The sequence below is a fragment of the Dipodomys ordii genome, unplaced genomic scaffold (genome assembly GCF_000151885.1).
Source record: "Dipodomys ordii isolate 6190 unplaced genomic scaffold, Dord_2.0 Scaffold34, whole genome shotgun sequence".
In the NCBI taxonomy this organism is placed as follows: domain Eukaryota; kingdom Metazoa; phylum Chordata; class Mammalia; order Rodentia; family Heteromyidae; genus Dipodomys; species Dipodomys ordii.
Window position 1 is genome coordinate 7683441 of NW_012267250.1, and position 12652 is coordinate 7696092.

The 12652-nt window shown below is 37.1% G+C and overlaps 1 pseudogene; it reads right to left on the bottom strand.

Annotated features, from left to right (window-relative positions):
• The window catches only part of LOC105986232, a 79491-nt pseudogene that overhangs the window by 12889 nt on the left and 53950 nt on the right, over nucleotides 1-12652 (bottom strand).

Genomic DNA, 12652 nt, shown 5'->3' on the forward strand with positions numbered 1-12652 from the left:
TGGGGCAATGTCATTCTTTCTGATGGAGGCATAGAATTCCATTGTGTATATATACTACATTTTCTTGATCCATTCATCTACTGAGGGGCATCTGGATTGGTTCCATATCTTAGCTATGGTAAATAATACTGCAATAAACATAGTCATGCTGGTAGCTTTAGTGTGGTTATTTTTTAAAATTCTTTTACATATAGTATTCATTTGCTCTTTCAATACATCAGTGAGATAACAAGGATAATGAGGACAAAAATAAGATTAGAACCCAGGATTTTAGACTTCTATTAGTAGAACTAGCATTTTCTAGGAATGTAAATACAAAGGGAACAATGGAATAGGACATTAATCTATTTATTACTTTGGATTTCAATGTGTTGGATTGAAATTGTCAGAGGAAGGTAAATGGACTTGATATTTGAATACAACATTCAGTGTCTCCTCTTATTTGGTAAATAAGTACTTTTGCTTCCAACTATTGTACTGCATCTTGCAACTGTGCAGTTTGGAAAGACCATTTCAGAATTTTTTAATATTTTTTATTGTTTTGTAAAGGTGATATACAGCAGCATTATGGTTCTGTGAGTCAGAGGACATTTCATTTTGAACAATGTCACCCTTTCCCTTGTCCTCTCCTAGTTTTTCCCTCCCGTACCCATCCACAATTGTACAGTTCATTGTCATATAGTGACTAGTGAGTTATCACTGTTACATTTGTTCACAATTTGACACACCATTTCTGTGTGACAATGATGGATAAAAGAACAAACAAGACAAAAGGTACAGAAAGCAAAAACAGCAACAAAGAAACAGAAACCTCTTGTTTCCATTTCCTGGGGTTCATTTCAAAAAGTATTATTTGATAAGATCAGATGCACATAGGTATGTGCCTTTGTGATCCTCTCCTAAGAATATTCGCCTTTGGTCTCACTGTGTGTGAATGCCTAGAGACCTGAATAATTTATCATGTCCCAGTGTCATTCTTTTCACCATCCAACATGTTTACTTGTAGATTTATAGACACATCCCACTTACCACAAATGATTCAGAAATTTAACACAGAAATTATTCCATATACAAATCCCAAGAAGAATCTAAATAGTACCACTTGAAGTCCATACTGTCAGGCCCCTCATGGACAGGTGACACAATGACTTACACATTACCAACTATTCTACATAAAGTTACAGATTAACTTAAATCTCAATATAGATTCATTATTCTTCAATCCCAGTACATTTAAGTAGTTTCTTTGAAGGGATGTTGATCCTCTTCATTGACTTAAAAGATTCAGAGAGATGCACTCACATGTCTCTAATCTAAATAGTCGTCTTGGCTGGACAGTGTTATTCTCTTCCAGGGTGAACAGAACAAAGTAATATTACTCTGGGTTATCTGGATGAGTGAACCTATTCCAGTTCTAGGGAAAGAACTCTTCTGTTTTTAGATTCCAATGAGTTACATGAGTTTGTATGGGTACATAAGTTAATGTGCCTATGGAGTCCAGCTTTGCAATCTTTATTTCATTGAAATTGAAGATTTATTAGGTAATCCTACCATGGCATCTCTAAAAAACTGGAGTTGAAGTTTCTAAAGAGAGTTTCATTTCAAAGGCCATCTAGCAAAAGACCTCAACATAAGCTTCTGTTGTTCTCTTTGAAATAGCTCTAAATAGTGCTGAAAGTGTTTAACTTATTTCAAAGATGCTAATTTGAGTGTCAGACAGCTGCAGTAGTTATTAATATGAGCACAATGGATGACAATTTGACAACAACATCTAGTTTTCATTTACTGCTTTAGCACTAAATGTCCCTTTTGTGCACTGGGGATAAAACCCATGGTCAGATGACTGACTTAGGAGACATGCCTCTAGACTGATGAGCATCTGAACATTTTTTTAAGGAGAGTGATACCCTTTTAATAGGGAAATTTGTAAATATGCTAACTTATAAAATTTGAACACATTATTAGTCTTTCTACAGTACAGACAAGAAACAATACAAAATTATCGTAGAGTCATGTATTCTAAATGTGTGTTTTATTTTAGAAAATTGACATATAAAAGTATCATGAAACACTGGCTTAGAATTAGAACCAACAAGCAATTCTTTATCATTCAATTGAAATGTGATTTAAGGGTGAGCATGTTTAGTCAAATTAGCTTTATGTGCTTATCTTTGTAATTTTCCAGAAATGAAAATTAAAAGAAGATTAAAAACAGAGAGAGAAAGCATATTATTCTCTGCTTGTGTTTGTATGTAGTCTGATATCTTTTTTCCTTACAGGGTAACTAAGTTTAGCTTCTGAATTTGTTTGGTAAATGCACAGAGCTTAAATCAGCTTATGGGCATTTCTGCATGTGGTGCTTTCACCAGACAACTTGGCTAACTCTGTGAATGTGTCTCTTTTGAAGGACTACCTGTTTTGTTATTTGAAGGAAAACAAATAACCAACTTAGCGGTTTTTTTTGTCAGTCATGGGGCTTGAACTCTGGGCCTGGGTGCTGTCCCTCAACTCTTTAGCTCAAAGCTAGCACTCTACCACTTGAGCTATAATGTCACTTCCCAACTTAGTATTTTTGATTCAAGCTAAACTAAAGCATAAATATAAAGTATATAGGCAGTTTCATAATTAAAAATAGGTATTTTAAAAATTGATAATGATATTGATTAATTAAAATACAATTTTCTTAATTACTCAAGTAGCCTGCTTTTCCGTTAATTGATACGCTTCATAAGAATAGAAACTGTGCTATTGTTTTAGTTTTTATTTTATTATTTCTTTTTCTATTCTATTCTGCATCTTCTCTATGTAGTGTTATATCTGCTACATGAATGGAACAATAATTTCTTATAGAATATGAATATAGAATATAGAATATGAATGCTTACACAGGGCTTGAATATAAAGTTTTTTAGTCCTCACAACTCATATATAATGTAGGCATTTTTATCACCTCCATTTTACAGATAAAGCCCTTTAAGGTCAGGTTGTAATAACTTCCCAAATGTTTTCCAGCTAAGGAAGAGCATCTTGACTTCCTATTATTTCTGGTTTCAAAACTTAGACTGTTTAGATCTACTCACTGTCACACAGTTCCACAGTTCTTCCATTATGGCATGAGAGAGCAGCCATGAATTTACATATATGTTCAAATACCTTGAAATGTAAAATAAGTGATGGGCTAGATTTGTCATATGGACTAACCTTTGTGGCCTGAGAAATATAATAGAGGAGAGGATCTAAATCTAGTCCAGGTGATATTGTAAAATAATACAAATAGCTAACCTTTAGTAGGTAATTTTGGAAGTATAATAGCACTTCATCCAACTAATTTGATGAATAAGTCTAAGCATAGTGATGTTATATAATTCACCTATTATAGTATGTTATATAATTCATTGAGCTATAAATTGCAGGTATTCCTACTTCAGTGTGCCCAGAACGCTTTGGAAATAAGATAGGAACCTCTTGCTTTTACCAAAATCAGACAACAGAGCAGCAGGACCTTTAGTGGAACTGATCCTTACTACAGTTACTGACTCATCTTGGGGACATGAAATCCAAGGAGAAATAATTCTTGTGTTCTCACAGGGTGGAGCATGGTGATGCTGTTATACAGCATAAACCAATAAAAAAAGTCATTTAAATAGAATTATACCATAATTATTTTACAATAGTGCAAGCCAATGCCAATGCCAATTTTAAGATTAGCCAACTGTGCTCCAGGCCACAACACACTTTCATTCTATATCATCTTCAAGGGATGCATTGTGCCAAGAAAAAGCAATTTCACTTGGTAGGTAAGGCCCTCCGACAGTTTTTCTAGACTAGGTTTACCCTCGTGATGCTTTGTAAGAATGACTCAATCTCTGTGCCAGAATTCTGGCCTCAACAATGTGGTTTAATGACAGAGTAAGAATTTTGCTTGGGCACATTTGACTTTTCAATTAAATAATGCTATATATCCCGAGCTTTCCTGAACTCAGAAAAAGTATACAAATTAATTTCCAATATTATACCTTAATTCTCACAGTTAATGTATATCATGAACATTCTTATCATCTTCATTTTACAGATAAATTTCAGCTTAGAAATAATCTTTTCCTGATTTTCTTGTGTGGGCAAACCATTCTTCAGTTTGTGTTTCACAGACTCCATAGGGAAGGTAATATCTTGAGGCCTTAGAATTTTCAGGGTTTTTTTTTTTTTTTGCTGTTGGCTTAGACCAGAGCAGTGTAAAGTATGATACCATGAGAAGGGAGAGAAAATGGAAAAAGAATAATGAAGAAGAAAAACATGACCAAAATATTACTTTGGTCTAGTTTACAAAAAAACTAGTTTATGAGAAGGGAGAAATGAAGAAGTGATATTCATGGGGTAAGTTTCAATTTTATTTGATGAGAAACTTGCAGAGATCTGTTGTATAAGTGTGTGGTTATATTTAATATTATTGAACTGTCCACCTAGAAATGTTAAGAAAGTAAATTATAACCAATTTCTAGGCATGAAGTGAAAATAGGAAGACTCTTGCAAATGTGAGATTGTACCTAGCTGACATTTCTACAATTTCCCACAGATGTATCCTAACAGGCCAGCTCTAGGAGCTTCAGAGATTCTTTTTTTTATGTCTAATTATTGGAGAAATATATCCAAAGCATTGATTCACAGAACACTGTAATTCTTAGAAAAAGGCACTGCTCTAAGTGGACATAAGGATCCAACATCAGTAACCTTCCAAGGTCACCTTGAGGACTAAGGAACCAATGGAGTTGCTCCACCTTAATGCCAACATGAACTCCTGCAGTAAAAAGACAAAAACCACTGAAAAGGAAATGGCATGCCAGCCAGTGAAAGATAGATTGTCTGCTCCTCTTTTATCACCCCTCATTTTTTTTTCTTATTTCTTTTTGGCTTAGTGGAAGATTTCCTGATTTGAAGAGACAGGTTTATTTTGGATCCAGTGAAACACAAATGAATGTGCAAAACAAAAGGCATATCTGGCAGCCTAAGAAGCAGTTTTCAGTTTAAAGTACAATGATAGGAACCAAATTTAACTCCCATTCCCTGATTCAGTGGCACAAGCATCTATTGCATGTGCCTGGCAAGCCGCATACAGTATGCCTGTCCTTTTCTCTGGTGTATCTTCTGGTCCCATATGTTGTAGGTCCTTGTAGCACTAGTTCTTGTACTTTAATGATTTTCTTAGAAACAAGACAAAACAAGATCTGAATCCATGTATAGCTCTATCAGAGAGCTTACTAGGTGAAAGTCCAACATTGTGAGTTACAAAGATCAAACCACATCCAACAAAGGAAAATTAAACAATTATGTAGTGACATTAAAATTGTCCAGCTTGGCAAAGACTTGACTGACTAGACTTAATTCTGGAGTGAATATTTATAGTTACTTCTTTTAAAAGCCATTTTAGTCAGCAAGCATAAATCTGACAAGACCTTGCTCAGACTTTAGTAAGAATACACTGTCCTTCTCATTTATTGAAAAGAACACTGCTCCTGCTCAGAGGCCTACAGTGAGCCATACTAGTATGTTTTGGATTTAACTGTGCCTGATCAATGCAATCCAGTGGTAGGGTTGGGGTAGTACAGACAGCCTTCAAATAAAAAAGTATTCTGCTCTACAGAGACAAAGGAGCTATAGAGCTACAGACACTGGATAGGGGAGATTCATGATTTGCTCCCCCTGTGAATGTTGCAAAGGGGTTTCTGACATAACAGAAAAGCTTAAGCTCAAGGGAAGAAGCTTAAGTTGTTTTATAGATTTTGGTTTTCAGGGTCTGACCAAGCTGCAATGATCAAAGTAGGTTAAATCAATCTCCATGGTCTACTTGGATTTGATGTGTGTAGAAAGCAGAAACAGGCTATCTCATCCAGAGGAGAAGGTCTTGTAAGAGTAGAAGGGGTGTCAAGGCTAATCTGGCTAGATTCCCTTATTTACCCCAGGGCACAATGTTAGGATTTTCGAGTGATTTGCTTAGGCTCCCACAGCAATGTGTTGCTGAGATGGAGTATAAATAACGAGCAGAACTTCTGATTAATGTGAATGCAGCTATTTTATTACATTATTGGCTCCATTTCTTCCTCTTTTGGTAAACAGACACTTTAGAATATGCTTTGTAACCTTTCCCATGAGGAATTCTATTCAAGATGTCCCATCAAGATCTATTTCCTTCATTACAAAATCAGGAACAGCTTTATAATTGCTTTGGTTGGTAGAATGCAGCAGGAGTGGTATGGCATGGATTATACCTTAAAAGCCTCACTTCTGCTTCATTTTTTTGTCTCTTGATTTTGGCAAGGCAGAACTAGCTTGCTGGAGAGATGTGGGGATCACAGAAAGAGGTGATTGGCTAAGGCCTTTCAAAATGTTAAACACATATTCAGCTGAGAAAGAAAAATATCCTTCCAGTTCTGAGCAAGATCAACAGAATTAGCACTGTGGACCTGTGAACAGAATAAATGATGTTGTCCTAAGCGACACAGTTTTGGAGTGGTTTGTTTTCATCAAGAGTTGGCAACAGCCTGCTTTCACTATATTTGTTGTCAGTATAACTTGTGGAGGAGATGGGGAAAAACCAATTGTTTAAGGATACAGGTGGACCTGTTGCAACAATGAGAAGTACAAGTTGCATGTCCAAAACGAGCTTTACAACGTCGGTGCGGGGGGGGGGGGAAGGGGGAGAAAGGAGAAGGATTGGGATTGGGGGGGAGGGGGGATGTGAAGGGTAAACAAAGGAGGAGGCTGCAATGCTTGGTAAGAAATGTATGCATTATCCTGCCCATGTAATTGTAACTCCTCTGTACAGTATGTTCACAATAAAATTAAATTAAATTAAAAAAAAAAGAAAACCAAAAAAAAAAAAAAGAGTTGGCAACAGGTAATGCAGGATTTTGGCCAAGATAAGAGAAAGAGGGGGCTGGGCAATCCTCAGCCTTAGGGTCCTTTAGTTAGTAGTATCAGGAAAGAGTCAATTTAAGGAAAATAATATGTCTTAGACACTGATTCCTGGAGAAATCTCATCATAGCCATGGTCGCACTGTGGTCCCTAAATGTCACACAACCCTGAAGCATGGGTCTCATCACCGTCTGGAGCTGAAAGCATGCTGAGGGATCTTCCAATCCTGACTTTATAGATAAGGAAGCAATGGCAAGGTGGTACAAAGGCATTACCTGCTCCATAAGTTCTGGGGCTTATGTTAATGGAAATGTCAGTCTCTTGTTAAAACAATTTTTAGTAATAAATTCACATTGAAGACAGTAGATAAGTAAACCAGCCAGAAGGCCCTTCTAACTTAAGGACTCTAAGTGGCTGAACGGACTATATACCCATGAAGTTAGTCCAGTGTTAGACAACTGGTTATTCTTTAACAAAATATGCAGTCACACTCCAGCGATCCCTTTTCTTCATTTCTGGTAGAATTATAAGGAAGAAACTGAACCCTAGAACAATGTGATTGAATTCAAATCTGGCTCACAGAAGGAAGAACTTATTCTTCATAGCATATGTAGAATAATGAAACCTTGGATCCAAGAAGGTAGAATTCTCACATGAAGTGTTGGTAGATTCCTATTATATCCTTATGATATTTTCTTTGTAAAAGTTAATTGCTGTCTTTTACAAAAAAATTACTTGCATTGTCTATTTAGCTCTTTGTTTTCATGTCTTTCCTTTTTATTTTTTAAAGTAAAACACTCTCAGGTGTCAAATAGCAAAGATTTAATTTTATTTTATTCCCAAGTTTTGTCTTATTTATGGTCATTAATAATTTTCCAGTAGTTCTGAGTCCTTTTCTTTCCTTCAAAGTTTTGCAAACTACTGATTAAATGTGTTTATTACCACATTGCTAACATTACTTTGAATATTCTCCTATGACTTAGTCAAAATACAAGAGTTAAATATTGGAATACTTACTTCTATAATGAAACAAATATGTATTCTTTTATAATTTATAAAAATTAAACTTCAGGATCCCTATGATTTTGTGAGATTTTTCTTATTAGCTTATCATGGAAAACTCAAAAAAGGAACAAAGATGAGCTTCTGGCTTTAAAAGAAATTCTTTTAGAAAGAGAAGGTTTCTATGAACTTTTGTTTTTTGTTTGCTTTGCCAGTCCTGGGGCTTGAACTCGGGGCCCGAGTGCTCTCCCTGAGCCTCTTTGTGTTCAAGGCTAGTGCTCTATCACTTGAGCCATAGCACCACTTCTGGCTTTTTCTGACTAGTTTTTTGGAGATAAGAGTTTCAAGGACTTTTCTGCCCAGGCTGGCATTGAACTGTGATCCTCAGATCTCAGCCTCCTGAGTAGCTAAGATTATAGAGGCCTGACTACTTTCTGTTTTTTTAAGACAATGAAATTGGTAAGATTTTAGATGATGAAGTGAAAGGTATGAACTGCAAATGCTGAGATGAGAAGCAATTGTTAGAACATGGACTAAAGCTAGTGAGGATGTCTTGAGGCCAGAGTTTAGTTTTGCTTCAAGGAACAAGGTCACTTGAGTCCCACTATTTGTTTTATGCCAGGCAGAGTTATTGTTGCATGAAGGATGGTTACACCCTGTAATAAAATGAGGTTCTTGCTTGGTGGACTACTTGATAACACACTAACTATACAGGTCAGCCCTATTAGCTGTTACCATTTTCTGTCCAAGTTACCATCTTCCTGGCCCTGCTATGACATTGCAGATAAAAGGCAGGTTATCAGGACATTGCTTCTTTTCCGTTCCTTTCCTTTGAAATAATAATAACCATCCTGTCTAGTGGCCTCTAACTGTAGTAATAAAATGTCTAATTTAATTTAGAACACTGAACCTTCATTTTACTTCAGCTTGCTTAAGTCCTTATTAAATCAGAATAAATTTTCATACTCCCTTTGCAAATGCCAGCTTTTTCATTAAGTCAGCAGTAGACTCCCATGTTTAAGAAGGAAGTCCTATAGTGACCAGGATTGGTCAAAAATTATAATAATCATGATAATTATAATAATCTTGACCTGGGCCTGATTATGTGCTATCTGCTATCACTAGCCAAACTATTTCTTATCTCCTTCCTGGTTTCTCCTCCATGTTTTCACCCAGATACCAAAGCTCTGATCCATCTCTATGCCTGTCAAGGTCACATTGGCACAAAAATCTTTCTTCAGGCTTCCCTTAAGGACAACATCAAACTGAAAGTTTCTGCCCTAAGCTAAATGCTGTATTATCCTCTGGCTACTTGCCTTCTGATGGGCTCTTAGTCCTTCCTCAGCTTTTAACTCTCTTCTTTCTTCCTTCCCCTAACACTAGGTACCCTAAGTACTTTTCCTGTTCTTTCTCCTGTTTCCTTTCATTTGACCGTGAAAGACAAAATGCTGATAAGCTCCCTTCCCTGCTTCATTAAAAAAAAAGCCATAAAATATATAGCTGGCTTAGGCCAGCCATCACTGATCTTCTTGATCTAGTTACTGCCAAGAAGTATTTTATGATTATCCACTGACTTATTTATTTATAACAAGCACAACAAAGTCCTTGGTGTTAGAAGTCCTTGTACAATAGAGAACATTAGTTTGGAAAACAGCTTGAAGTTCTTTGGGTAGAATGGGCTGGTTTGGGTTATTTTACTTGCGCATTTCTATGGAAAGGTAGAAATTCCTAAGGTTTAATATGTAATAACATCAAATCATTTTGCTCCTGTGTGGAAAATGTTTATTATCCCAAGATAGCTTAGGATCTTTCCTTAAGCATTGGTTTTAGCAGGGCATTAGTGAGCTTGATAAGGGAAAACAGAAGATGTTGGTGATGATAAAATTTCCCATTGGTAGGCAGTGTTTGAATGTCTGAATGTTTTGAGGTTAATTGAGTAATACAAGTGTGATTTAGAGACTAGTACAATAACCACCTGTTTTTTTTTTCCAAGTCTATCTGAAGGGTTGGAGAGAAGAAACATATTAATGGTATTTATTTTTCAACTATTTAGTCGACATATGAAAACATAATCTATTCTTCTGGCTACAGTTGCTGGTAATATATTAGCTACTATACAAGTTTAAGATTTTCATCAGTACCCAGAACTTTTTAACAGAGGTTATTTTGTTCTAAAAGACAGCGTAATTACATGGAGCAGGTACACAAAGAAGAACTTCAGTTTTTGGTTCCAAGGAGTAATCATGACTGTAACTTTAGGTTAATACCAATACAGTGGTACCCACTGGCACCTCATTATCATAGAAGAATCTGATGTTGAAGGAATGGTTGTGATATTCAGCCTTTTCTAGTCACTTTCCCCTATTGATATTGATACAGTGGCAATAAATACGGAAGCAATATTGTTTTCCTGATGCCAATAATATCGTATGGGTAGTTGCTGGTAAAGAAAAGCCTAGTGGTAAAGATAAAAGAATAAGCTGACTTGACCCCATCAATATGGAAGCCAGAAGGAGAAGCAGTTGCACCATTCCAAACATGTTTGCAGCACCTGTAATTGGAATGCTGCTTCATAATTTCAGAAGTACATAAATCAAGTACAAACAAGGACTTCACATGGCTTTATCTATACATGATGCTCTAAGGAAAAGCATAGTTCCAAGATCACAGTAATGATGACAGAAACATAGCTCTTAAAGACCATGAAAATATATTCCATTTATAATCTTTTTAAATCCCTTTGCTTTCTTTCCAATTTTTCAGACTCTAAAGCTGCTCCAGAAACTTTCACATGCCAGATCTCAAAGTTCTTTTCTCACATAACACTGTGCACATGTAACCTTTCCTTTCCTCCCTCAGTCCAGGCTTTTGCAGGTAAACTCAGCCTCTCTGTTTTGTTTTGCTTTATCTCTGTCATTTTTTGTTTACTGTAGCTATACCTATTACAAAAAAGTTAGAAACTGATATGGTAAAATTCTGTTCAAGGACAAAGCAAGGACAAATGAAAAATCTGAGTAAAGACAAAGGTTTTTCACTAGCTGGGTGAGTGGGGGTACCACCTCTTGTCCTGTTATTATCTGCAATGAACCCTCATTAGTACTTAGCAAGTACCACTTATTTGACAAAGTATTTTTATATTAATGATGCCATTTTATCTTCCAAATTTGTAATATCACATACAAATATGCAAATGGAAGTTTAGAACAGCTGAATGGCTTGGCTTACTTTACATGGCTGTTTAAGGGCTGAAAAAGGACTTTTGAGCCTTAATGTCCTTCTAAAGTCTCTGTTCTCAATAAGTATAACATCTCTGTGTTAGTATTCTTCCAATAGTTAACATAATAGCAAGAATAAAGCAATCATCAAAAACCAAACACTTTTTGAACGTGAAAAATACAAGTTAACTCCATTTTTTAAAAAAGTAAATGAACAATGTTGAACCGAGGTCTATAAGAAAATACTGATAACCACATTTTAGATAAGACTCTACAAATTAGTGCTTGAATGTCTCAACAATATATGCTTGTGATTCAGAGGACAACTACAACTGTGAAATTTATCTTAATTTAAAAATGTTCTTCTCAGCACACTGCCTTTCCACACCAGCCTGCCAGAACAGCCCAGCCCTGCCCAGGGCAGTGGCCACAGCAGTGGTGGCAGCAAACAACCCAAGGCTCCCAGCATGACACAGCACCTTTCTGTACCTGCCTTCACCGGTGTAAGCAACCAAGCCCGGAACAGCAGCAGTGGCTGAGGTGGCAGCAGCAGAAGCAAAGGACTCCAGAATGGTGCAGGGCGACCCTGTGCCTCCCTGCGCTGGCCCATGGAAGCAGTCCAGCCCAGAGTGGGGCAGCAGTGAAGAGGAACCCCAGACCTGCGACATCAAATGAGACAGCATAAACAGTGGTAAAGACTGTGAAACACAGACCCAGCCTGCACCACCATCCAGCCTAGCCCACAATCATCTCAATGAACATGGAACGTGGTATTGAACAGCAACCTACAGTGCACAAAACCAGCCATCTGCCACAGCACTGCTGGACAGCTCCCAACCAGTACCAGGATAAGCAGGAACCCTAGCCCTCTTAACTGCCTTCCCCTGACTGGTCACGATCTGAGTACACACCCCAGCAGAGGGTGGAGTATGTCTGCCCACCACAAACTAACAGGAGTAAGCCCTAAGTTAGTCAGACCAGCTGCTGGAAAGCAGCCCTGCCTACAACAGAACTGAGGACCAGGTAAAATACTCTCAACCAGCCCAGTGCCGAGAGCAAGCTACATCAATTGATCCAGGAACAAATCCAGAACCAAGCAAAGGTAGCCACCTAGTGACCAAAACTATCAGGGACTGGAATTGGTCTCCAACAATCCCTGAATCCACATGCGAAAATCACAGCTAAAGATTACAAAATTCATCAACAGCCAAGATAGTAAACCAGATTCAAAGGCCAGCAACCACAAGGGAGAACACCAGTGGAAGCAAAAAAGAAATGGAAGACAAATGCTACATCCAAGAGATAATAGAGGCAATGACTCAAGAATTAAAACGATATCTCCAATTTGTTGATGTAGGAGCTCAGAGCTATAAACTTGCCTCTGAGTAGTGCCTTTGCCGTGTCCCAGAGGAGCTGGTAATTTGTGTGCTCATTTTTGTTGAATAGCATGAACATTTGAATTTCCTTTCTAATCTCTTCCATGACCCACTCGTGATTCAGCAGTGTGTTGTTCAGCCTCCATGTG